Here is a 27,975-nt window from a genome sequence, read left to right on the forward strand (position 1 = left end):
AGCACTTTGGAAGGCCAAGGTGGGTGGATCACTAGGTCAGGAGTTCAAGACCAGCCTGGCCAACATGGTGAAACCCCATCTCTACTAAAAATACAAAAATTAGCTGGGCGTGGTGGCAGGTGTCTGTAATCCCAGCTACTCGGGAGGCTGAGGCAGGAGAATCACTTGAACCCAGGAAGTGGAGGTTGCAGTGAGCCAAGATCACGCCATTACACTCTAGCCTGGGCAACAAGAGCAAAACTCCGTCTCAAAAAAAAAAAAAAAAAAAAGAGAAAGAAAAAAAGAGAAAGAAAATAATAAATAAAAAATTAGCCGGGCATGGTGGTGCATACCTGTGGTCTCAGCTACTCCGGAGACTGAGGTGGAAGGACTGCTTGGGCCCAGGAGGTCAAGGCTATAGTAAGCTATGATCATGCCAAGGCACTCCAGTCTAGGGTACAGAGGGAGACCCTATTTCAAAAAAATAATACACAAAGAATGCCCTTTAAAATTTTTTTCTTAGCCGGGCGCGGTGGCTCACGCTTGTAATCCCAGCACTGTGGGAGGCCGAGGCGGGCGGATCACGAGGTCAGGAGATCGAGACCACGGTGAAACCCTGTCTCTACTAAAAAATACAAAAAATTAGGCCGGGCGCGGTGGCTCACGCTTGTAATCCCAGCACTTTGGGAGGCCGAGGCGGGCGGATCACGAGGTCAGGAGATCGAGACCATGGTGAAACCCCGTCTCTACTAAAAATACAAAAAATTAGCCGGGCGTGGTGGCGGGCGCCTGTAGTCTCAGCTACTCAGAGAGGCTGAGGCAGGAGAATGGCGTGAACCCGGGAAGCTGAGCTTGCAGTGAGCCGAGATTGCGCCACTGCACTCCAGCCTGGGCGACAGAGCGAGACTCCGTCTCAAAAAAAAAAAAAAAAAAAATTAGCCGGGCGTGGTAGCGGGCGCCTGTAGTGGCTACTCAGAGAGGCTGAGGCAGGAGAATGGCGTGAACCCGGGAGGCGGAGCTTGCAGTGAGCCGAGATTGGGCCACTGCACTCCAGCCTGGGCAACAGAGAGAGATCTGTCTCAAAAAAAAAAAAATTTGTTCTTTCCAGAGAAGGGGGTTCTACCTGTTAACCCAGGCTGGACTCGAACTTCTGGGCTTAAATGATCTTCCTGCATAGCTGGGATCACACGCGCTGGGCACACTATGCCAGATGCAAAAAATACATTTCTTTCTTTCTTTTTTTTTAAAGTTCAGCTTTTTATTGAACACGTTATAAAAAGAGGTTTAGTCAAAAAGACCGACGTGCATGTCATCATCAGCCTCCTCGGATTCTTCTTTCTTTGCTTCCACTTTCTCCTCCTCAGCTGGAGCAGCTCCACCAGCCTCTACGCTGCAGATGAGGTTCCCAATGTTGACATTGGCCAGGCCTTTGCAAACGAGCCAGGTCAAAAAGGTTCAACATTTGCACCAGCTGCTTTAATGAGGGCATTGATCTCATCCTCCGTGACGGTCACCTCATCGTCGTGCAGAATGAGGGCCTAGTAGATGCAGGCGAGCTCGGAGACGGAGTCCATGGCGTGGGCGAGTGTGGGGCTGGCACTGCCGGACACGGTGCTAGTCGCGGGATGAAGTGAGGGCCTCACCCCAACGCGGCCTTAGCTTCCTCGGAAGGACCGAGCACCTTGGCAGCAGCTGAGGAAAGGGAAGAATACATTTCAATGAGCTTGATGTCAGAATTTTCTTTTTCTTTTCTTTTTTTTTTTTTTTGTTGTTGTTAGAGTCTCACTCTGTTGCCCAGGCTGGAGGGCAGTGAGTGGCGCGATCTCTGCTCACTGCATCCTCCACCTGCCGGGCCCAAGCGATTCTCCTGCCTCAGCCTCCCGAGGACCTGGGATTACAGGCGTCTGCCACCATGCCTAGCTAACTTTTTCGTATTTTTAGTAGAGACAAGGTTTCACCATGTTGGCCAGAGTGGTTTCGAACTCCTGACCTCAAGTGATCTGCCGGCCTGGGCCTCCCAAAGTGCTAGGATTATAGGCATGAGCCACAGCGCCTGGCCAAGAAATTTTTTTTTTGAGACATTGTCTCGCTCTGTCGCCCAGGCTGCAGTGTAGTGGCATGATCTCAGCTCACTGCAACCACCACCTTCCAGGTTCAAGCGATTCTCCCGCCTCAGCCTCCCAAGTAGCCGGGATTATAGTGTAATGCCCAACCTGGTTTTTACTAACCCTGTTTTTAGACTCTCCCTTTCCTTTAATCACATAGCCTTGTTTCCACCTGAATTGACTCTCCCTTAGCTAAGAGGGCCAGACAGACTCCATCTTGGCTCTTTCACTGGCAGCCCCTTCCTCAAGGACTTAACTGGTGCAAGCTGACTCCCAGCACATGCAAGAATGCAATTAACTGATAAGATACTGTGGCAAGCTAAGTCCGCAGTCCCCAAGAATTCCTCGGATTGATAACGCCCAAAGCCCTGCGTCTATCACCTTGTAATTCTCTTAAAGCCCCTGCACCTGGAACTGTTTACTTTCCTGTAACCATTTATCCTTTTAACTTTTTTGACTATTTAACTTCTGTAAAATTGTTTTAACTAGACGCACCCCCTTCCTAAACCAAGTTATAAAAGTTAAGCCCCTTCCTCGGGGCTGAGAGAATTTTAAGCGTTAGCCGTCTCTCGGTCGCTGGCTAATAAAGGACTCTTAATTCGTCTCAAAATGTGGCGTTTTTCTAACTCGCTCAGGTACAACAAATAGGCACCTGCCACCACGCCTGGCTAATTTTTGTATCTTTAGTAGAGACGGGGTTTCGCCGTGTTGGCCAGGCTGGTCTCAAACTCCTGACCTTAGGTGATCCGCCCACCTCGGCCTCCCAAAGTGCTGGGATTATAGGCGTGAGCCACTGCGCCCAGCCAAGAAATTTTTTTTGCTGCTGTTTTTACTGACAGAGAGCAGTGATAGCTCAGTCAGTCATTAAAAGAATTCCTCCTCTAATCAATGTGGAAGCCCTAAGGGGAAGGGGTGGGGCGTAGTCTCATTCTCTCCATCTGTTGAGGATTTACTGGAACAGAACTGGTTTTTAGTTTACAGAGTCCTCTTTTACTGAGCATTCCTAAAGACCTTTGAGAAGAACTTAGTTTAACAAATATTTGTTAAAATCTACTAACTTCCAGAGCCTAATTCATTGGTGAGAAATAGAGATTGAATTCCTTAATACCTGGGCCGTGCACACATTGGCTCTCGCCTGTAATCCCAGCACTTTGGGAGGCCGAGGTACGAGGATCACCTGAGGTTAGGAGTTCAAGACCAACCTGGCCAACATGGTGAAACCCCCGTCTCTACTAAAAATACAAAAATTAGCCGGGCATGGTGGCGGGTGTCTCTAATCCCAGCTACTCAGGAGGCTGAGGCAGGAGAATTGCTGGAACCCAGGAGGCAGAGGCTGCAGGGAGCTGAGATTGTGCCACTGCACTCCAGCCTGGACAACAGAGTAAGACTCTGTGTCAAAAATAATAATAATAATAATAAATAAAAAGTTCTCTACTACCGGGAGTCTGTATTTAAGTGGACAGAACTGGAGGCAGCTGAGGACTAGGGCAGGTGGGTGAAAGGGCGAGGCCTCCAGTTGGGAAGCAATGAAAAGCGTCCTAAATGGATGCTGGGAAGAGAAATTGTTTTCTCTTTCAACCTGGGTCCTATAGTTGGTGGTCTGCAAATTAACTGAAAATAGAGAGATCTACAGGTGAAAAGGTTTATTTACAGATGCTTGAAGGAGTTCCCAGTTATGCAAACCTCAAGGCACAGCCTGGAGAAAAGGTTTACATATATCAACTTAACAAACAAGGGCGTTTTTTGGACTTCTATGGGAAAATGAAGGAGGTTCTATTGGGGTTCTAATGCTAATGGCGGGCTGCTGTGTCATCTTTGCAGCTGAATTCTCCCTCCCCCACCCCCTGCCCCCCAGACAGGGACTCTTGCTCTGTCGCGCAGGCAGGAGTGCAGTGGTGCTATCTGAGCTCACCCTAGCTGTGACTTCCGGGCCTCAATCTGTCCCACCCTAGTCTAGGCCTGGCTAATTTTTGCTCTTGTGTTTTGAAGAAACAAGGTCTCTTTTTTTTTTTGAGAGGGAGCCTCGCTCCATCGCCCAGGCTGGAGAACATTGGTACTTAGATCTTGGCTCGCTGCAAGCTCCGCCTCCCAGGTTCACACCATTCTCCTGCCTCAGCCTCCCTAGTAGCTGGGACTACAGGCGCCCGCCACCAAGCCTGGCTAATATTTTTACTTTTAGTACAGACGGGGTTTCACCGTGTTATCCAGGATGGTCTCAATCTCCTGACCTCGTGATCCGCCTGCCTTGGCATCCCAAAGTGTTGGGATTACAGGCGTGAGCCACCATGCCCGGCGGAGACAAGGTCTCTTTTTTTTTTCTTGAGACGGAGTCTTGCTCTGTCCCCCAGGCTGGAGTGCAGTGGCGCAATCTCGGCTCATTGCAAGCTCTGCCTCCCGGGTTCACGCCATTCTCCTGCCTCAGCCTCCTGAGTAGCTGGGACTACAGGTGCCCGCCAACACGCCCGGCTAATTTTTTGTATTTTTAGTAGAGATGGGGTTTCACCGTGTTAGCCAGGATGGTCTCGATCTCCTGACCTCGTGATCCGCCCGCCTCGGCCTCCCAAAGTGCTGGGATTACAGGCTTGAGCCACCGCGCCCGGCCGAGACAAGGTCTCTTAAAAAGGTTGCCCAAAAAGCTGGGTTGAGAGGGCGAAAAAAGAAAAAAAAAAAAAAAAAAAAAAGTTTGCCCAGAAGTAGCCGGGTGCGGTGGCTCACGCCTGTAATCCTGGGTTCAAGCGATCCTCTTGCCTCAGCCTCCCGAGTAGCTGGGATTACAGGCATGTGCCACCACGCCCGGCTAATTTTGTATTTTTAGTAGAAACGGGGTTTACTCCATGTTGGTCAGGCTGGTCTCGAACTCCCCACCTCAGGTGATCCACCCGCCTCAGCCTCCCAAAGTGCTGGGATTATAGGCATGAGCCACTGCGCCTGGCCTAAGCCTTTATTTATTATTAAGAGGGAGTCTTGCTCTGTTGCCCAGGCTGGAGTGAGTGCTATGGCACGATCTCGGCTCACTGCAACCTCTGCCTCCTAGTTTCAAGCGATTCTCCTGCCTCAGCATCCCTAGTAGCTGGGAGGGCAGGCATCAGCCACCACACCCAGCTAATTTTTGTATTTTTAGTAGAGATGGGGTTTCACCACATTGGCCAGGCTGGTCTTGAACTCCTGATCTCAGGTGACCTGCCCACCTTGGCATCCCAGAGTGCTGGGATTAGAAGTGTGAACCACCGCGCCTGCCCAAGACTTGATTTTTTAAACAATCTTGACTAATTGGGAGTATTTAGGTTGGAGAGCAACCACGAAGTCTCTTATCGCTGAGCCATTTCACTGATGGGAACGCTGAAACCCAGAGGGGACATAATCTCTGGAGTCTGCAGGCCCAGCTCTCACCCTGGCTAACTGGACTGGGAAGCACATTTCGCAAGAATGTGGAGAAGGGAGGAGACCAATGTGCAAACTGTCAGCTCAGCAGACTGTGGAGTTTGTGTTCTTGGTTGTGGTGGGGGTCTCAGAAATCTTATTCCAAATTTTGCCGTCCTCCCCCACTGGTTGTCCTATTCATAGACATGTCACCAATGATAGCAGGGAATGAGTTTCTCTAAACTATTTCCTACGAACAACAAAAAGATGATGAAGGTGATGATGAGGATAAAGAGGATGATGACAGACACCATGGCATCATGAACTCTTACGAGGACTCCCTAAAGGCCAGGCTCTGAGCTCTGTGATCTGTGCAGCTTGTTTCATTTCATCTGCATAGTCTCAAAGTTATTAGAGCACATTTAATTATTATTTTACAGACTAGAAAAGGAGCAACGCATTTTCATCTAACTTGTACCAGATCACGAAGTCAAAAGGGGTGACGTCCAATTTGAACCAGGCAGTCTAAGTCCAGACACATGGCATTTGGCCAGTCCTCTCCCTGCATCCAACCTGCCCTCTCAAATCCTTGTCACTCAGGCCGATGCCCCTGCTCACTGTGCCCTTCCCTTTGGGCGTTCCTTGTAGACCACAGCTAGATCAGTGGGTGCCACAGTCACTGTGTCAAGTATAGAAAGGGCAGCTGAGACCACATCAAAGATTCCAGAAAGAATTGGCACAGGATCATTCGGGATGCATCTCTCCCTTGCCCCTGTTCCTGGCTTTCCTTACAGCTCTCGACTTCCTCAAAGGAGTCATACATTCAGAGTTTGGCTTCCATTCCTATTGAGGAAGCTGGAAACCGTTTCAAAAATGCTCCTCAGATGTGCCTATGGTTAAGACCTCTGAGCTCTGCTTCAAACTTTTTGAAGCTGGGCGCGGTGGCTCACGCCTGTAATCCCAGCACTTTGGGAGGCTGAGGCTAGGCGAATCACAAGGTCAGGAGTTCGAGATCAGCCTGGCCAACATGGTGAAACCCCGTTTCTACTAAAAATGGAAAACATTGGCCAAGTGTAGTGGCGGGCGCCTGTAATCTCAGCTACTCGGCAGGCTGAGGCAGGAGAACAGCTTGAACCTGGGAGGCGGAGGTTGCAGTGAGCCGAGATCACTCCACTGCACTCCAGCCTGGGCAACAGAATGAAACTCCATCTCAAAAACAAAAACAAAAACAAAACACAACTTTTTGAGAGTTGAAAGACCACGAAGTATAGTACCCGGGACTTAGAGTCTGGCCATGAATTTGGAATACCACCCTTTCTACTTCTCTGTATGGCAGGGGGTGAGATGTTCATCCTCTGAGACCCAGCACTCTCATCGGAGTTGATTTCTAGTTGATCCAATGCAAACGAGCAATGGTTAAAGCGATCGTGGGTGCCCGCTGCATGATCTCTATGTGATGGATGCATAAAGTAAAGGCAAAGTGAAGTTTAGATACATTCGTTAATATTTTTGTTTGTTTGTTTGTTTTTTGAGACTGAGTTTCGCTCTTGTTGCCGAGGCTGGAGTGCAATGGCGCGATCTCGGCTCACCGCAACCTCTGCCTCCCAGGTTCAAGCAATTCTCCTGCCTCAGCCTCCCAAGTAGCTGGGATTACAGGCATGCACCACCATGACCGGCTAATTTTTTTTTTTTTGGATTTTTAGTAGAGACGGGGTTTCTCCATGTTGAGGCTGGTCTCGAACTCCTGACCTCAGGTGATCCGCCCACCTCGGTCTCCCAAAGTGCTGGGATTACAGGCGTGAGCCACCGCGCCCAGCCCATTCGTTAATATTTGAAGCTTCAAGGGTGGCCACAGGCGGACGGGTGGCCACAGGCGGCTGGGCGGGATGTAACCTCCACTGAGCTGGCCCTTCTGAGTCCGGAGGCTTCGGCCCTGCAGCCGCCGCCCATAAGCTACAGGAGGAGCTTTATGACTTCCCGGATTGCGGGGCCGGGCGCAGCAAGGGCCAGACGGCGTGAGCAGGCGCTGTGCGCCAACCGGCCGGCTCCTGGCTGGCACGATCGCGTGGTCGCGCAGAAGCTCCTCAATGGCCAGTGCCAGCTGCAGCCCCGGCCTCCTACTCGCCTCGCCTGAGCCTGGGTGGAACAATCCAAAGTTTTTTTTTTTTTTTTTTTTTTTTTTTGAGACGGAGTCTCGCTCTGTCACCCAGGCTGGAGTGCAGTGGCGCGATCTCGGCTCACTGCAAGCTCCGCCTCCCGGGTTCACGCCATTCTCCTGCCTCAGCCTCTCCGAGTAGCTGGGACTACAGGCGCCCGCCACCACGCCCGGCTAATTTTTTGTATTTTTAGTAGAGACGGAGTTTCACCGTGGTCTCGATCTCCTGACCTCGTGATCCGCCTGCCTCGGCCTCCCAAAGTGCGGGGATTACAAGCGTGAGCCACCGCGCCCGGCCTACAATCCAAAGTTTTAATCAAAGAAGGTGGTGTTCGGTTGCTGCTCACAGTAGTTGATACCCCAGGATTTGGAGATGCAGTGGATAATAGTAATTGCTGGCAGCCTGTTATCGATTACATTGATAGTAAATTTGAGGACTACCTAAATGCAGAATCGCGAGTGAACAGACGTCAGATGCCTGATAACAGGACCATTACATAACTGAAGACTCCCACCTTCAGGCAGGATTGGGTAGTGCATGTTTGTAACTACTTGACGTTGCCTTCTGTTGAGACTTAAACCATTGGATATTGAGTTTATGAAACATTTGCATGAAAAAGTGAATATCATCCCACTTATTGCCAAAGCAGACACACTCACACCAGAGGAATGCCAACAGTTTACAAAACAGATAATGAAAGTAATCCAAGAACATAAAATTAAAATATATGAATTTCCAGAAACATGATGAAGAAACGTGTTAAAAAGATAAAGGACAGCTTACCTGTTGCTGTGGTGGGTAGTAATATTATCACTGACGTTTTTTGTTTTTTGTTTGTTTGTTTGTTTTTTTGAGACGGAGTCTCCTCTGTCGCCCAGGCTGGAGTGCAGTGGCGCAATCTCGGCTCAGTGCAAGCTCCGCCTCCCGGGTTCACGCCATTCTCCTGCCTCAGCCTCTCCGAGTAGCTGGGACTACAGGCACCCGCCACCACGCCCGGCTAATTTTTTTGTATTTTTAGTAGAGACGGGGTTTCACCATGGTCTCGATCTCCTGACCTCGTGATCCGCCCGCCTCGGCCTCCTAAAGTGCTGGGATTACAAGCGTGAGCCACCGCGCCCGGCCAGGGAAGAGCTTTTAAAGTCTGTATTGACCACCAGTTATGTATTAGTTGCCAATATGCCAGCTTGGACATCAGTGTTTGTTGGATTCATTTGTCCAATTTGCACCAGTTTTATCCGTAATGATGGATTTAACAGCATGACAAAAATTATTTTTGTTGTTGTTCTTCTTGGAGAGTAAGATGCCTCGAATTGTCTCGGGTGTTGTGTACTTAGAAAGTAACAGCTCTGGCCGGGCGCGGTGGCTCACGCTTGTAGTCCCAGCACTTTGGGAGGCCGAGGCAGGCGGATCACGAGGTCAGGAGATCGAGACCACGGTGAAACCCCGTCTCTACTAAAAATACAAAAAAATTAGCCGGGCGTGGTGGCGGGCGCCTGTGGTCCCAGCTACTCGGAGAGGCTGAGGCAGGAGAATGGCGTGAACCCGGGAGGCGGAGCTTGCAGTGAGCCGAGATTGTGCCACTGCACTCCAGCCTGGGTGACAGAGCGAGACTCCGTCTCAAAAAAAAAAAAAAAAAAAGAAAGTAACAGCTCTAAGTACCTTTCCTACATTTTTTCTTTTTTTATTAAACAGGTCTCTTCAGTTTAATGCAAGAGAACATTTTACTGTTGTACAATCATGTTCTGGTGGTTTGATAGTTTACAGGAGATTCCAAAATAAAAGGACTCTGGAAGGTTTTCACTGAGGATGAATTGCCATAATATGATGCAAACTGTGCTTCTCTATGATAATTATAATACGAAAGTTCCATTCAATGCAGCATATACAATAACGTAATTTAGTCTAACACAGTTGACCCTATTTTTCGACACTTCCATTGTTTAAAAAAAAAACACATGGAAAAAAAACCCTATATGCTTACAGTGCACCTAGAGCTTTTTATAACAACCTTTTTGTTTGTTTTGGATTCTTTAAATATATATTATTCTCATTTAGTGCCCTCTTTAGCCAGAATCTCATTACTGCTTCATTTTTGTAATAATATTTAATTTAGATATTTTCCATATATTGACCCTGCTAAAATAGAATATAGCATCTTTCATATGGTAGGAACCAACAAGGAAACTTTGCTTTAACTCCCTTTTTACACTTTATGGTAGGTAGCAGGGGGAAAAATGCATTTATAGATCATTTCTAGGCAAAATTGTGAATGTGATAACCAACCTGTATGCAGTCTCTTTATTTTACTAGAAATGGGAATCATGGCCTCTTGAAGAGAAAAAAGTCACCATTCTGCATTTAGCTGTATTCATATATTGCATTTCTGTATTTTTTGTCTGTATTGTAAAAAAATCACATAATAAACCATGTTGTGATGTAAAAAAAAAAAAAAATGTTTTTAAGCTTCAACTCCATACAATTCAATGGGAATGTCCCCTGACCTGAAGTTCTGGTTTCCCTGCATTCCAGACAGGACATTTTACTTTGTCCTTATCTCAGTAAGTACTGAGTATTGTGAGAGCAACAAGTGAGTCTCTTTTGTTTCTGATTCCCCAGAGCCTATATCTTGCTTGGCACATAGGAGATAGCAAAAGTCAAAATCTATGTTAATTCTTGAATTGACACTCCCTTGGTTCACAAAAATTGGCTGTCATCAGTGTGGCTTGGACTTACTTGATTCTTTTTGTTTTTTTGTTTTTTGTTTTTTTGAGACGGAGTTTTGCTCTTGTTGCTCAGGCGGGACTGCAGTGGTGTGATCCTGGCTCACTGTAGCCTCTGCCTCCCACGTTCAAGCCATTCTCTTGCCTCAGCCTCCCGAGTAGCTGGGACTACAGGCGCACGCCGCCATACAGGGCGAAGTTTTTGTATTTTTAGTAGAGGCGGGGTTTCACCATTTTGGCCAGGATGGTCTTGATCTCCTGACCCCGTGATCCGCCCTCCTCGGCCTCCCAAAGTGCTGGGATTACAGGCGTGAGCCACGGCGCCCGGCCTGTTTATTTAATTTTTTGAGACAGAGTTTCGCTCTTGTTGCCCAGGCTGGAGTGCAGTGGCGCGAGCTCGGCTTACTGCAACCTCTGTCTCCCGTGGGCAACTGCTTCCCCTGCCTCAGCCTCCTGAGTAGCTGGAATAACAGGCACGCCCCACCACGTCCAGCTAATTTTGTATTTTTAGTAGAGACGGGAGTTCTCCATGTTGGTCAGGCTGGTCTCGAACTCCTGACCTCAGGTGATCTGCCTGCCTTGGCATCCCAAAGTGCTGGGATTCCAGGCATGAGCCCGCGCACCCGGCTATTTATTTATTTTTTAGAGACAGGGTCTCACTATGTTGCCCAGGCTGGTCTCAAATTCATGAGCTCAGATGATCTTCCTGCCTCAGTCTCTCAAAGTGCTGGGATCACAGGCATGAGCCACCGCGCCTGGTCAAAATAATTTAAAAAACAACAAACAAACTCAGAGTCTGTGTGATTCCACCTCCCAAAATGTCCACAGCGCAGACACTTGGCTGCGTCCCACTGCTTCTCCTTTGGTTGCCACCACGTTTCTCCCTCCACCCTCTGGTGGAAAATTTGACCTAAATCCAAATTGAACTTCAAAATGGAATCCAAATTCCAAGCTTCCAAAACTCAATAAATAGCAGTAGCTCGAGATGTGCTTTTCCATCGCGGCCAGCAGAGGGCACGATGCTGCTAGTAACCAAGCTTTATTTATTTAGTTAGTTAGTTAGTTAGTTTTCTTGAGACAATCTCGCTCTGTCACCCAGGCTGGAGTGCAGTGGCGCAATCTCGGCTCAGTGCAACCTCCGCCTCCCGGGTTCAAGCGATTTTCCACCCTCAGCCTCCGGCGTAGCTGGGATTATGGGCACGCGCCACTGAGCCCAGCTAATTTTTGTATTTGCTAGTACAGATGGGGTTTCACCATGTTGGCCAGGCTGGTCTCGAACGCCTGACCTCAGGTAATCCGCCCGCCTCGGCCTCCCAGAGTGCTAGGATTACAGGCGTGAGCCACTGCGCCTGTCCCTAACCAGAGTCTTACGTGCTCGCTGTACATGTCCACACTGGCCTCTCTGGGTACCTTCCAGTGTATTCTTTTTCTTTTCTTTTCTTTTTGAGACAGGGTCTTGCTCTGTCAACCAGGCTGGAGTGCACTGGTGCGATTTTGGCTCACTGCAACCTCCGCCTCCCGGGTTCAAGCAATTATCCTCCCTCAGTCTCCCCAGTAGCTGGGATTACAGGTATCTGCCACCACGCCTGGCTAATTTGTGTATTTTTAGTAGAGACGGGCTTTCACCATGTTGGTCATGCTGGTTTTGAACTCCGGACCTCAAGTGATCTGCCTGCCTTGGCCTCCCAAAGTGCTGGGATTACAGGCAGGAGCCACCGTGCTGGGCCTACGGTGTTATTTTTTGAGACAGGGTCTCACTTTGTTGCCCAGACTGGAGTGCTGTGGTGCAGTCATAGCTGATTGCAGCCTTCGACTCCTGGGCTCAAACGATCCTCCCACCTCAGCCTCCCAAAGTGCTGAGTTTACGGGCCTGAGCCACCGTTCCTAGCGGAAGCCTAAAGACTTCTTTGGGGCAGGGCATGATGGCTACCACCTGTAATCCCAGCAGTTTAAGAGGCTGAGGAGGGAGGATTGCTTGAGCCCAGCAGTTGAAGACTGCAGTGAGCTATGATTGTGCCACCGCACTCCAGCCCTGCAGAGCATAGGAAAACCCTGTAACTAGCTGGGCGTGGTGGCACATGCCTGTGGTTCCAGCTACTTGGGAGGTTGAGGTGTGAGAATTGCGTGAACCTGGGAGGCAGAGGTTGCAGTGAGCTGAGATGGCGCCACTGCACTCCAGTTTGGGTGACAAAGCCAGACGGTCTCAAACAACAACAACAACCAGAACAAAACAAAAAGGAGAACGATGGCCGGGCATGGTGGCTCACATCTGTAATCCCAGCACTTTGGGAAGCTGAGGCGGGCAGATCACCAGAGATCAGGAGTTCAAGACCAGCCTGGCCAACGTGGCAAAACCCTGTCTCTACTAAAAATACAAAAAATCAGCCGAAGGTGGTGGTGGGAGCCTGTAACCCCAGCTACTTGGGAGGCTGAGGCAGGAGAATCGCTTGAACCTGGGAGGCGGAGGTTGCAGTGAGCCAAGATTGCGCCATTGCACTCTAGCCTGGGCAACAAGAGCTAAACTTCACCTCAAAAAAAAAAAAAAAAAAAAAAGGATGATAAATTGTGGCGATGTGACAAGACAAAGGGGCTTGGGCTAGGGGAAGTGATCAGGAAACAGTGGGGAATTTAAGGAAGATACAGGTTAATAGCTGAGTGGTTTAGCATATGGACTCCTAGTATCCGCTCATAGGAACATTCTTCTCTTCCTGACGCAGGAAGGGCATTTTTCTCATGATAAATTTTACGATCTACTTTTACGTAGGAAGGGGGAGGTCAGAAAAAAAAAAACAAAAAAAAAGGAAGGGGGAGGTCAGATGCATCTGCTTTTTCCCACGGGCTTCCAGGTCGAAATAATCCATATGCTGAGGTGATGACTTTGGGGTGACATGCCCTGAGCCCCTTCAATATATACTAGCCCCTTGCTGACTGAGAGTTGAGAGAGCACCATTCTCTGCCTGGAATGTTTGTTGCTAGCTAATCCATCCTGCCAACCGTGGCCTCCCAAACTGCTGGCGTTACAACCAGCCAGGCCAGGAGGATCATTTGAGCCCAGGAGTTCAAGACCAGCGTGGGCAACATAGCGAGACCCCCATCTCTACAAAGAGTACAAAAATTAGCCAGGCATAGTGGCATGCGCGCCTGTAATCTCAGCTACTTGGGAGGTTGGGGTGGAAGGATCACTGGAGGCAGACGTTGCAGTGAGCCAAGATCACGCCACTGCACTCCAGCCTGGGTGACAGAGCCACATCCTGTCTCAAAATAAGGAAGTTTCGGGTTCCATTCGGTTCTCCCACTGCCCCCGCTGTGGGTCTCAGCAGCTCGGGGGGCGGGAGGAGCCGCAGCAGCCAGGCAGCCCAGCTTCGCGAAGGCTCTAGGCAGCCGCGGCCCGCAGACAGCCGGCATGCGCCCTCTCTGCCGCCAGGATGCCCAAGAGGAAGGTCAGTTCCGCCGAAGGGGCCGCCAAGGAAGAGCCCACGAGGACATCGCGCGGTCGTCGGCTAAACCTGCTCCTGAAAAGTGGAAGCGAGGCCAGGTGCGGTGGCTCACGCTTGTAATCACAACACTTTGGGAGGCTGAGGCGGGCGGATCACCTGAGGTCGGGAGTTCGAGACCAGCCTGGCCCACATGGTGAAACCTCCGTCTCTACTAAAAATACAAAAATAAGCCGGGCATGGCAGTGCATGCCTATAATCCCAGCTACTCGGGAGGCTGAGGCAAGAGAATCGCTTGAACCGGAAGGCAGAAGTTGCTGTGAGCTGAGATCACGCCATTGCACTCCAGCCTGAGCAACAGGGTGAGACTACGCCTCAAAAAAAAAAAAAAAAAAAAAAAGTGGAAATGAAGCCAAAAAAGGCAGCAGCGAAGGATACATCTTCAGACAAAAAAGTGTGAACAGAAGGGCAAAGGGGAGCAAAGGGAAAACGGGCCGATGTGGCTAACCAAGAAACTAAAGATTTAGCTGCAGAAAATGGGGAAATGAAAACTGAGGAGGCCCAGCCTCTGATGCCCAGTCTGATTCACCATATACCACGTCTCATCAGTGCTCCCTGTCTCCCTTCTTGTACAATCCAGAGGAATCTTTTTATCAACTATTTTGTAAATACACGTTTTTTAGTAGTTCTAGAAACTTTTTATTTATTTATTTTTTTGAAACAGAGTCTTGTTCTTGTCGCCCAGGCTGGAGGGCAGTGGCGTGATTTCGGTTCACTGCAATTTCTGCCTCCCGGGTTCAAGCGATTCTCATGCCTCAGCATCCGGAGTAGCTGGGATTACAGGCGCTCACCACCATGCCCGGCTAATTTTCATATTTTTAGTAGGGACGGGGTTTCACCATGTTGGCCAGGCTTGTCTTGAACTCCTGACCTCAGGCAATCTGCCCACCTCGGCCTCCCAGAGTGCTGGGATTACAGGCGTGAGCCAATGCACCCGGCCAGGGTTCATTTTTATATCCTATAATACAAAGCATATTAAATGGCAATATGGAATCAGCTCTGCATTTAATGTCTTGAACATTTTAAATTACTTCTATTCTCATGCTGTATTTTAGAATTGTTTTCTAAAGAAAACCACTCCTTGATCATGGCGTTCCCTGTTAGAATTGCGTGGACTCTGTAACATCTTTGATTGTGGTAGTTCTGTTTTCCAAATAAGTTTGTTTCTGTGCTGCGAAAGATGAAAAATCTGAATATGTAGTGTACATGCTATTCAGTTGTGAGTTGGAGGGACGTCTGTAACAGCTGATCAACATGTGAAGATACTGGTACTTGATAGCCTCTTAAGGAAAATGTCCTTCCAAATTTTAAGCTGGAAAGTTGCCGGAAAAGCTTTGTAGAAGAATTACAATCCATGGCCGGTGCGGTGGCTCACGCCTGTAATCTCAGCACTTTGGGAGGCCGAGGCAGGCAGATCGCCTGAGGTCGGGAATTCGAGACCAGCCTGACCAACAGGGAGAAGCCCTGTCTCTACTTAGAAAGAAAAAAAAAAAAAAATTAGCCAGGCATGGTGGCATTCGCCTGTAATCCCAGCTACTTGGGAGGCTGAGGCAGGAGAATGAATTGCTTGAACCCGGGAGGCGGAGGTTGCGGTGAGCCGAGATTGCGTCATTGCACTCCAGCCTGGGCAACAAGAGTGAAACTCCGTCTCAAAAAAACAAAACGATTTACAATACATGGCTTTTTAGATTTTCGGTACGTATGTTAAGAATTGTGTACAAATTGAAATATCTGTACTGATCTTCAACCAATAAAATCTCAATTATGAAATAAAAAAGTAATAAAGTTCCATATATTGTATTCTCACGTGAAGAATAATTCCCACACTTAAGTGCTTGCTTTGGCAGCACACATTAAACAATGGAATGATAGATTCCCATGGCCCCTGCACAAAGGTGACAGCCAAATTCATGATGGGTTCCATATTTAAAATTAGGGGAAAAAATTTCTCACATTTAAACAGCAAATCATTTCTTGTTCAAGTAGATTATAGATATGCTGTTGATCTGAAATACAAATTTAACCGGGTTTCTCTGCTCTGGGAAGCCCCCTTTGGCAATTCAGATAAGGGTCTTTTTTGGAAGGCAATGGGTAGGAACACGGAGATGTCAGCAAAGGGAAGTGACTCTCAGGGATTTCTATGGATTGTGCAGATGCCCTGCCAGGTCCCAAATTTCCCCAAAAGATCCTGAGACCAGGCAGAAAGGACCACTGGGCTCCAGAAACCAAATGAAGTGGCCCAGAGTGGGAGCCTTCGTCATCAGATTCCATGACTGAAAGACAGCCAGGAGCAGAGCAAAAATCCCAGGGGCCCTCTCTACCAGAAGACACAGACTCCGTCCAGATCAAACCCAAACTGTCCCCAGAGAGCAATGCCTGGCACTCCTTTCTCCTCGGCTCATCCTGCCTGCACCGGTGCCGTGCCCTGGTGTTCCCAGTCCAGAGGCCTTCACTCCTTCCAGTGCCCCAGGAAGGTCACCTTGCAGTTCTCAGGGAGAAGATGGGGTCTTCCACCCTTGTGAGCTTCCCAGACATCAGGGTCTGCCTGCCCCACTCCATTCCCAAAGGATGTTCTGCCCAGTTCTCCCAGCCTCCTGCTTCCCTCCAGGGACCACCCTTCAGTGGTAAGATTCACACTGCAGACAACCAGGATCAATCCATTATATTAAAAGTGGTCACAACAGGGTACCCATTCAAGACTGGTTTTTATGAAATGCCCACAAGAGGCAAATCCAGAGCTAGAGAGATGTGGAGTAGTTGCCAGGGTCTGAGTGGAAGAGGGGGGTGGGTACTGAAGGCAATTGGGTATAAGCTTTTTTTTTTTTTTTTTGAGACAGAGTCTCGCTCTGTCGCCCAGGCTGGAGTGCAGTGGCGCAATCTCGGCTCACTGCAAGCTCCGCCTCCCGGGTTCACGCCATTCTCCTGCCTCAGCCTCTCCGAGTAGCTGCGACCACAGGCGCCCGCCACCACGCCCGGCTAATTTTTTTTGTATTTTTAGTAGAGACGGGGTTTCACCGTGGTCTCGATCTCCTGACCTTGTGATCCGCCTGCCTCGGCCTCTCAAAGTGCTGGGATTACAAGCGTGAGCCGTTGCGCCCGGCCCGGGTATAAGCTTCTTTGGGGTGATAAAAATCTTCCAAACTAGAGTGCAAATATGCTAATATTCATTTGTAGTCCAAACTACCAGAGACTGTGGAGGGACAGAGGCAGGAGGATCTCTAAAGCCTAGTTTAGCCCGGGTGGCATAGCTAGACTACTGTCTCTAAAATAGAAAAATTAGGCTGGTCAAGGTGGCTTACGCCTGTAATCTCAGGACTTTGAGAGGCCGAGGCGGGCGGATCACTTGAGGTCAGGAGTTCGAAACCAGCCTGGCCAACATGGTGAAACCCCGTCTCAACTAAAAATACAAAAATTGGCCAGGCGTGGAAGCATGCGTGTAATCCCAGCTACCTGGGAGGCTGAGGCACAATAATTGCTTCAACCCGGGAGGTGGAGGTTGCAGTGAGCCGAGATCAGGCCAACGCACTCCAGCCTGGGCAACAGAGCGAGGCTCCATCTCAAAATAAATAAATAAAAATAAAATAGAAAAATTAAATCAAGTGTGCATTTATGATGTGGTCATGCACCCGACATTTCAGCTTCATTTTCCCAAGAAAAACTCAAAGCCCATGCACTCCACCTCCGTGCTCTTGCTAAGCAGTGCACATCCCACCTGCAAGGGACACTGAGGTCCCCTTCAGCTCTACCTCAACCCAAGTCAAGGGAGGTTCTGTAAACCAGTGCAGGCATAATTTCCATGGAGTAAAAGGTGTCGAGGGCTGGACGAACAGGCATCACTCACTATGGCAACAACAAGAGCTGCTGAGCATCCCATCTGTTACTAGGGAGCCCCTTCTAAGGTCTTAAAGGCATTTGTGAAAGTATCTGTGGTTGGCCGGGCGCAGTGGCTCATGCCTGTAATCCCAGCACTTTGGGAGGCCGAGGTGGGAGGATCATCTGAGGTCAGGAGTTCAAGGCCAGCCTGACCAACATGGTGAAACCCTGTCTCTACTAAAAATACAAAATTACCTGGGCGTGGTGGCGCATGCCTGTAATCCCAGCTACTCGGGAGGCTGATGCAGGAGAATCACTTGAACCCAGGAAGCGGAGGTTGCAGTGAGCCGAGATCATGCCACTGTACTCCAGCCTGGGCAACAAGAGTGAAACTCTGTCTAAAAAAAAAAAAAAAGAAAGTATCTGTGGTTTTGTCTCGTGCGACATTTATCACTGCCACTGAGATTCATCTTGTCTACAATAGTTTCTTATATTAGCTCCAGCAAACATTTCACATCTTATCAAGAAACTGACACTTAGATGCGAGGTTTTGCCCGGTGGGATGGTACCTTGGAATCATTACCCACAGAAAATAGGATAAACAGTGCAGCTGTAGTCAAAAGAACTCACTGGGGTTGGCATTAGTGGGTAAGGGTTGAATCAATTACACCTTTCCTGCAGAGAAAGCAGGTCTATTCTGAGAAATGATGGCAAATTGTTGGGGAAGAAAAACTAAAGACACAAATGAATAGGAAAAAAAAGTTTTATTAATATTGACATCCGTTGGGGATTACAAAATAGACTGGATAGATGTGGAGGCTTTCTTAGCCTCTTCATGAAGGACACATGATTTGGATTGATTACACTAAATTGATGGGAGGCTAGTGTTTCAAATGACCAACCCAAATGAAGTCTCTGGAACCAGGTGCCAGGTGCCATGTAATCTGTGTTTTTAAAGAGACGGGATTTTGGTATGTGGTCCAGGCTGGCCAACATATGCTCACAGGAAGAACAATTCCTACACATAAATGCTTGCTTCGGCAGCACACATAAAAATAAATGAAATGGGCCGGGTGCAATGGCTTATGCCTGTAATCCCAGCACTTTGGGAGGCCGAGGTGGGTGGGTCACCTGAGGTTGGGAGTTCAAGACCAGCCTGACCAACATGGAGAAATCCCATCTCTACTAAAAATACAAAGAATTAGCCGGGCGTGGTGACGCATGCCTGTAATCCCAGCTGCTCAGGAGGCTGATGCAGGAGAATCGCTTGAACCAGGGAGGTGGAGGTTGCAGTGATCTGAGATTGTGCCATTGCAGTCCATTCTAGGCCACAAGAGGGAAACACCGTCTCAAAAAATAAATAAATAAATAAAAATTAGCTGGCGTGGCGGTGGCCGCCTGTAATCCCAGCTACTCGGGATCAAAGGTGTGATCAGCGCATGGTATAGCCTGGAAATCAAAGGACCCTCCCACCCCAGCCTCTGCAGTAGCTGGGACTGTGTGCCCCATGATGCCTGGCCATGTCAGCTATGTTTGAAATGGGTCATCAGGACAAGGCGGTTCACACCTTTAGGATCCCTTGAGCTCAGGAGTTGAGACCATCCTGGACAAGACAGACCCCCTTCCTATCAAAAATTAAAAACTTAGCCAAGTGTAGTGGCACGCCCCATGTAGTCCCAAAACTTGGTAGGCTGACTCAAGAGGAACACTTGAGACCGGGCGCGGTGGCTCACGCCTGTAATCCCAGCACTTGGGAGGCCAGGGAGGTGGATCATTTGAGGACAGGAGTTGAGACCAGCCTCACCAACATGGTGAAACCCTGTCTCTGCTAAAAATACAAAAATTAGCCGGGCGTGGTAGCCCACACCTGTAATCCCAGCTACTCGGGAGGCTGAGGTGAAAGAATCACTTGAACCGGGGAAAGGAAGGGAAGGCTGCAGTGAGCTGATATTGCACCACTGCACTCCAGCCTGGGTGTCACCGCCAGACTCTCTCTTGAGAAAGAAAAATTTAAAAAGACGTCTTGAGCCCAAGAGATCTAGATTGGAAGTGCCATCGCACTCCAGCCTGGGCAACAAAGACACAGTCTTGGGAAAAAAAACAAAGCAAAAACAGAACCCAACATCATCTAAGTCTGATGATAAGCACGCTCTGCAAATATATTACCAAAATCAGCATCAACTTCAACGTTGCTTCTCTCAAACAGTAACACTCTAAAAGAATGCACTTTCCTTTCTTTCAGACAACAGAAAGCGCCTCCCTGTAGAGGGTCACAGCCTGAGATCTTCTTGCTCTGGCACCGTGGATTTTTTGTTGGAATCTTCCTTGACCAGGTCAAAATGGACACAAAAATAAAGATGCATTTATTGGCCCTGTTTGCATGTTTTCTGGAATCCAGAGCATAAATCCCTAAAAGGACCATCTCCAGTTCCTTGCTTCAAAGGATCAGCAGGTTAGCCTTGTTCATCAAGGGGCAACCCTCCTGTGTTTTGTCTCCAGAAAGAAAAAGCAATGCCTACTAGATATACATTATATTTGCACAAGAGAATTAGGCTGGATTTCTAGAGAACAGCAAATGAATTCTGAGCCAAGTGTTCACTTGGGTTCCAGCACAGGGACACACAGTCCCCATGGAGGCATCCAAAATGGAATCTGAGATGTTGAAGAGTATACATTGTCACACACACAAACATCCTCCAGGACAGACCACAGGCGAGGCCATAAAAGCTCCTTTATAAAATTTGAGCAGAAACACACAAGTAAGGGTGGGGCTCGGTGGCTCACACCATTAACCACAGCAATTTAGGAGGCCCAGGTGAGGGGATCACTTGAGCTCAGGGGTCCGAGACCAGGCTGGGCAACACGGTAAAACTTCCTCTGTACAAAAATACAAAAGTTAGCAAGGTGTGGTTGTGCCTGCCTGTAAATAGGTATTCAGGACGCTGAGGTGGGAGGTGGAGGTTGCAGTGAGCCAAGATCGTACCACTGCCCGACAGCCTGGGTGACAGAGCCAGACTCTGTTTCAAAAATCAATCAATCAATCAATAATAAAAATGCAAAAATTAACCAGGCGTGGTGGCACATGCCTGTAACCCCAGCTGCTCGAGAGGCTGAGGCAGGAGAATTGCTTGAACCCAGGAGGCAGAGGTTGCAGTGAGCTGAATTCCTGCCACTGCACCCCAGCCAGGGCCACAGAGCAAGACTCTATCCCCAAAAGAGGGCCACTTGAACCCAAGAGATCTAGGTTAGAAGTGCCACCGCACTCCAGCCTGGGCAACAGATACCTTGTCTTAGATAAAAAATAAAACGAAAACAAAACCCCACCATCATCCATGTCTGATGATAAGCATGCTCTGCAAATGTATTACCAAGATCAGCGTCAACTTCAACGTTGCTTTCCTCAAACCGTAACCCTCTGAAAGGAAGCACTTTCTTTTCTTTCGCAAAACAGAAAGTGCTTCTTTCCTCGAGATGGTCACAGCCTGAGATCTTCTTGCTCCAGTGGATTTTTTGTTGGAATTTTCCTAGATCAAGTTAAAATGGACACAAACATAAAGATGCATTTATTGGCCCTGTTTGCATGTTTTCTGGAATCCAGAATATAAACCCCTAAAAGGACCGACCATCTCCAGTTCCTTGCTTCAAAGAATCAGCAGGTTAGCCTTGTTCATCAAGGGGCAACCCTCCTGAGTTTTGTCTCTGGAAAGAAAAAGCAATGCCCACTACACATACCTGATCTTTAACCAAGAGAATTGGGCTGAATTTCTAGAGAAGAGCAATGGATTATGAGTCAAGTGTTCACTCAGGTTCCAGTACAGGGACACACAGTCCCGATGCGCACACCCAAAATTGAGTTTATGATGTTGAAGAATATACATTGTCAAACATTCTCCAGGATAGACCACAGGCTTGGTCATAAAAACTCGTCAAGCCGGGCGCAGTGGCTCACGCCTGTAATCCCAGCACTTTGGGAGGCCGAGGTGGGCGGATCACCTGAGGTTGGGAGTTCGAGACCAGCCTGACTAACATGGAGAAACCTCATCTCTACTAAAAATACAAAATTAGCCGGGCGTGGTGGTACGTGCCTGTAATCCCAGCTTCTCGGGGGGCTGAGGCAGGAGAATCGCTTGAACCCGGGAGGCGGAGGTTGCGGTGAGCCAAGATCGTGCCATTGCACTCCAGCTGGGGCAACAAGAGCAAAACTCCGTCTCAAAAAAAAAAAAAAACAAAAACTCGTCAAAATTTGAACCTAAATACACAAGTACTGATGGGGCACGGTGGCTCACACCTCTAATCCCAGCACTTTAGGAGGCCAAGACGGGAGAATCACCGGAGCTCAGGAGTTTGAGACCAGCCCCGGCAACATGGTGTAACCCCATGTCTACAAAAAATACAAAAGTGAGCTGGGTGTGGTGGTGCATGCCTGTAGACACTAATGCAGCAGGCTTAGGTGGGAGGTGGAGGTTGCAGTGAGCTGAGAATGTACCACTACACTCCAGCCTGGGTGACAGAGCCAGACCTTGTCTCAAAAATAACCAACCAAACAAACACACACACACACACACACACACACACACACATGCAGAAAGAAAAAGTACCCAAGTTGATATCAGAGTATTCTCTGTATTTAGAACAGTATTTTGTGTGTATATGATATTTTATATACAAAGAATATATGATAAAATATACATTATATATTTTTGAGACCCTGTCTCAAAGTTCCATATATTATATGCTCACAAGAAGAATAATTCCTACACATGAGTGCTTGCTTTGGCAGTGCACATAAAAAAATTGGAATGACAGAGATTACCCTGCCCCCTGCACAAAGGTGACATCCAAATTCATGATGGTCTCGTAATTATCTATTTATTCTTATCTATTTATTTAATTTCATTTTTATTATTTATTTATTTTTGAGATGGAATCTTGCCCTGTGGCCCAGGCTGGAATGCCATGGCGTGATTTCAGCTCACTGAAATCTCCTCCTCCTGGGTTCAAGCGATTCTCCTACCTCAGCCTCCTGAGTAGCTGGAATTACAGATGTGCACCACTGCACCCAGCTAATTTTTATATTTTTAGTAGAGACGAAGCTTTGCCATTTTGGCCGTACTGGTCTTGAACTTGACCTCAGGTGATCCTCCCGTCTCGGCCTCCCAAAGTGCTGGGATTATAAGTGTGTGTCACTGCACCTGGCTGATTTTTTACTTTTTTGGGACTGAGTCTCATTCTGTTGCCCAGGCTGGAGTGCAGAGGCTTGATCTCAGCTCACTGAAAGCTCAGCCTCCCAGCCTTAAGCAATTCTCCTGCCTCATCCACCCGAGTAGCTGGGATCACAGGCGTGCACCAAGACCACGTCTCACTAATTTTTTTTATTTTTGGTACAGACGAGGTTTCACCACGTTGGCCAGGCTGGTCTCGAACAACTGACCTCAGGTGATCTTCCTGTCTCAGCCTCCCAAAGTGCTGGAATTACAGGCATGAGCCACCGTACCTGTACTAGTCCCATATTTAAAGTTAGGGAAAAAAAAAAGATGCCCACACCTAAACAGCAAATCATTTGTTGTTCAAGGACATCTCAAATACATTGTTTATCTAAAATACATGTTTTTACCTGGGGGCAGGGTGTGAACCAAAGAACAGTCCTTACTTTCTTCTTGCCTGTGCATGGGTTAATATTCACATGTAGTCCCATCTACCAAGGACTGGGGAGGGGCAGAGGCAGGAGGATCTAAGCCCACTTTAGCCTGGGTGGCATAGTGAGACCCCCGTCTCATGCATTTATCTCCTGGTCATGCACCCAAGATTTCAGCTTCATTTCCCCAATAGACACTGAAGCCCATGCACTCCACCTCCGTGCTCTTGCTCATCCCATCTGCAAGGGACACTGAGGTCCCTTCAACTCCACCTGACCCCACATGAGGTTCTATACCAGTGCCAGAAAAATTTCCATAAAGTAAGAGGTGTTGATGGCCAGGCACCGTGGCTCATGCCTGTATTTTCAGCACTTTGGGAGGCTGAGGCAAGCGGCTGACTTGAGGTCAGGGGTTTGAGACCAGCCTGGCTAACATGGTGAAAGCCCATCTTTACTTAAAAAAAAAAAAAAAAAAAAAAAAATTCAAAAAGTAGCCAGGTGTAGTGGCAGGTGCCTGTAATTCCAGCTATTCAGGAGTCTGGGGCAGAAGAATCACTTGAACCTGGGTGGCATACATTGCAGTAAGCCGAGATCAAGCCACTGAACTACAGCCTGGGTGACAGTGAGAATCCATCTTAAAAATAAATAAATAAAACCCAAATATTATCCAGGTGTGGGGATGGGCACCTGTAAATCTCAGCTACTTGGGAGGCTGAAGCAGGAGAATTGCTTGAACCCGGGAGGCGGAGGTTGTAGTGAGCCAAGATGGGATCACTGCACTTCAGCCTCGGTGACAGAGAGGGACTCTGGCCCCCAAAAAGGACCATTTAAATTCAAGAGACCTAGGTTGGATGTGCCACCACACTCCAGCATGGGCAACACGGACCCTGTCTTAGAATAAAAAAGCAAAACCAAAACAGAACCCCGCCATCGTCCAAGTCTGATAAGCATGCTCTGCCAATGCATTACTGAAATCAGCATCAACTTCAACGCTGCTTTTCTCAAACCGTAACACTCCAAAGAGAGGCACTTTCTTTTCTTTCAGACAACAGAAAGGGCTTCCCTTTGCAGAGTCACAGCCTGAGATCTTCCTGCTCCAGCACTCTGGGTTTCTTGTTGAAATTTTCCTTGCCCAGGTTAAAACGGACACAAAAATAAAGGTGCATTTATTGGCCCTATTTGCATGTTTTCTGGAATCCAGAATATAAACCCCTAAAAGGACCATCTCCAGTTCCTTGCTTCAAAGGCTCAGCAGGTTAGCCTTGTTTTGTTCATCAAGAGGCAGTCCTCCTGAGTATTATCTACAAAGAGAAAAAGCAATGCCCACTACACTTACCTTTTTATTTTTTATTTTTTGAGATGAAGTCTCGCTCTGTCACCCAGGCTGGAGTGCAGTGGCGCGATCTCAGTTCACTACAACCTTCACTTCCTGGGTTCAAGCAATTCTCCTGTCTCAGCCCCCCAAGTAGCTGAGGTTACTGGTGCAGCCACCACGCCCAGCCTATTTTTGTATTTTTAGTAGAGATGGGTTTCACCGTGTTGGTCAGGCTTGTCTCGAACTCCTGACCTCGTAATCCTCCCACCTCGGTCTCCCAAAGTGCTGGGATTACAGGCATGAGCCACCAGGCCCAGCCCACATACCTTATCTTTAACCAAGATAACTGGCCTGGAATTCATGAGAACAGCAATGGACATTGAGCCTAGTGTTCACTTGAGTTCCAGGACAGGGGCACACAGTCCGGATGGGAGCATCCAAATGGAATCTAAAATGTTGAAGAATATACATTGTCACACACACAAGCATTCTCCAGGATAGACCACAGGCCAGGATGTAAAAGCTCCTCAATAAACTTTGAGCAGAAACACACAAGTAAGAGTAGGGCGCAGTGGCTCACACCATTAATCACAGCAGTTTAGGAGGCCCAGGCGGGAGGATCAATTGAGCTCAGGGGTCTGAGACCAGCCTGGGCAACATGGTGAAACCTCATCTGTACAAAAAATACAAAAGTGAGCCAGGTGTGGGGGTGCATGCCTGGAGACGGTTATTCAGGAGGCTGAGGTGGGAGGTGGAGGTTGCAGTGAGCCGAGATGGCACCACTGCCCTATAGCCTGGGTGACAGAGCCTGGCGCTGTCTCAAAAGTAAATCAATAAATCAATAATAAAAATGCAAAAGTTAGCCGGGCATGGTGGCACAGCCTGTAACCCCAGCTGCTCCGGAGGCTGAGGCAGGAGAATTGCTTGAACCCAGGAGGCAGAGATTGCAGTGAGCCAAGTTCCTACCACTGCACTCCAGCCAGGGCCACAGAGTGAGGCTCTGTCCCAAAAAGAGGGCCACTTGAGCCCAAGAGATCTAAGTTGGAAGTGCCACTGCACTCCAGCCTGGGGAACAGACATCCTGTCTTAGATAGAAAACAAAACCCCACCGTCATCCACGTCTGATGATAAGCACGCTCTGCAAATGTATTACCAAGATCAGCATCAACTTCAACGTTGCTTTCCTCAAACCGTAACCCTCTGAAAGGAAGCACTTTCTTTTCTTTCACAAAACAGAAAGTGCTTCTTTCCTCGAGATGGTCACAGCCTGAGATCTTCTTGCTCCAGCACCGTGGATTTTTTGTTGGAATTTTCCTTGACTAAGTTAAAATGGACACAAACATAAAGATGCATTTATTGGCCCTGTTTGCATGTTTTCTGGAATCCAGAATATAAACCCCTAAAAGGACCATCTCCATTTCCTTGCTTCAAAGGATCAGCAGTTTAGCCTTGTTCATCAAAGAGCAATCCTCCTGAGTTTTGTTCTCAAAGAGAAAAAGCAATGCCTGGTAGACATACATACCTTATATTTAACCAAGAGAACTGGGCTGGATTTCTAGAGAACAGCAATGGATATTGAGCCAGGTGTTCACTGGAAGTTCCAGCACAGGGACACGCAGTCTCTATGGAAGCAATCAAAATAGAATCTAAGATGCTGAAGAATATACATTGTCTCACACACAAACATCCTCCAGGATAGACCACAGGCTAGGACATAAAAACTCCTCAATAAAATTTGAACAGAAATACAGAAGGCTGGGTGTGGTGGCTCATGCCTGTAATCCCAGCACTTTGGTAGGCCAAGGCCGGTGGATCATGAGGTCAGGAGTTTGAGACCAGCCTGGCCACCTTGGCGAAACCCCATCTCTACTAAAAATACAAAAAATTAGCCAGGCGCAGTGGTGGGCACCTGTAATCCCAGCTACTTGGGAGGCTGAGGCAGGAGAATCACCTGAACCCGGGAGGCGGAGCTTGCAGTGAGCTGAGATCATGCCATTGCACTCCAGCCTGGGTGACAGAGCGAGACTCCATCTCAAAAAAAAAAAAAAAAGGCTGGGTGTGGTGGCTCACACCTGTAATCCCAGCACTTTGGGAGGCCAAGGCAGGCAGATCACGAGGTCAGGAGATCAAGACCATCCTGGCTAACACAGTGAAACCCCATCTTCACTAAAAACACAAAGAATTAGCTGGGCATGGTGGCGGGCGCCTGTAGTGCCAGCTACTCAGGAGGCTGAGGCAGGAGAATGTCATGAACTGGGGAGGCAGAACTTGCAGTGAGCCAAGATCGCACCACTGCACTCCAGCCTGGGCGACAGAGCAATAATCCGTCTCAAAAAGAAAAGAAAAGAAATACACAAGTTTGGGTGAGGGACAGTGGCCAAGACAGGAGGATCACTTGAGCTCAGGAGTTGGAGACCAGTTCGGGCAATATGGTGAAGCCCTGTCTGTAAAAACACTACAAAAATTAGGTGGTCTCTCGCCTGTAATCCTAGCACTTTGGGAGGTCGAGGCGGGTGGATCACTTGAGGTCAGGAGTTCAAGACCAGCCTGAGAAAGAAGGTGAAACCCATCTCTACTAAAAATAGAAAAATTAGCCAGGTGTGGTGGTGCATGCCTGTAATCCCAGCTACTTGGGAGGCTGAGGCAGGAGAATTGCTTGAAGCCGGGAGGCAGAGGTTGCAGTGAGCTGAAATCACCCCATTGCACTCCAGCCTGGGCGACAAAAGCAAAATTCCATCTCAGAAAAAAAAGTGAGCCAGGTGTGGTGGTGCATACCTGTAGACACTAATTCAGGAGACAGGTGGGAGGTGGAGGTTGCAGCGAGCTGAGATCGCAACACTACACTTTGGCCTGAGCAACAGAGCCAGACGTTGTCTCAAAAACAAAGAAACAAACATAAAACAAACACATAAACAAAAAAACCCAAAGTGATATGAGTATTCTTCGTGTGTAGAAGAGTATTTTGTGTGTATATGATTATATATATATGACAAAATATATATCATACTAGCCAACATGCTGAAATCCCTTCTCTACTAAAAATGAAATACAAAAAGTAGCCAGGTGTGGTGGTGTGCTTCTGTAATTCCAGCTACTCAGGAGGCTAAGGCAGAAGCATTGCTTCAACCCGGGAAGCGCAGGTGGCAGTGAGCCGAGATTGTGACACTGCCCTCCAGCCTGGGTGACAGTGAGACTCCATCTTAAAAAAAAAAAAAAAAAAAGCAAATATTATCCAGGTGTGGGGATGGGCACCTGTAAATCTCAGCTACTTGGGAGGCTGAAGCAGGAGAATTGCTTGAACCCGGGAGGCGGAGGTTGTAGTGAGCCAAGATGGCGTCACTGCACTCCAGCCTCGGTGATAGAGAGAGACTCTGTCCCCCAAAAAGGACCATTTAAAT

General features: G+C 48.3%; 1 pseudogene; it reads right to left on the bottom strand.

Moving 5' to 3' along the window:
• Positions 1–1,263: 1,263 nt before the first annotated feature.
• Positions 1,264–24,643, bottom strand: LOC129460752 (large ribosomal subunit protein P1-like; annotated as a pseudogene).
• Between the last annotated feature and the right edge of the window lie 3,332 nt (positions 24,644–27,975).

The sequence above is a fragment of the Symphalangus syndactylus genome, chromosome 13, assembly GCF_028878055.3.
Source record: "Symphalangus syndactylus isolate Jambi chromosome 13, NHGRI_mSymSyn1-v2.1_pri, whole genome shotgun sequence".
In the NCBI taxonomy this organism is placed as follows: Eukaryota; Metazoa; Chordata; class Mammalia; order Primates; family Hylobatidae; genus Symphalangus; species Symphalangus syndactylus.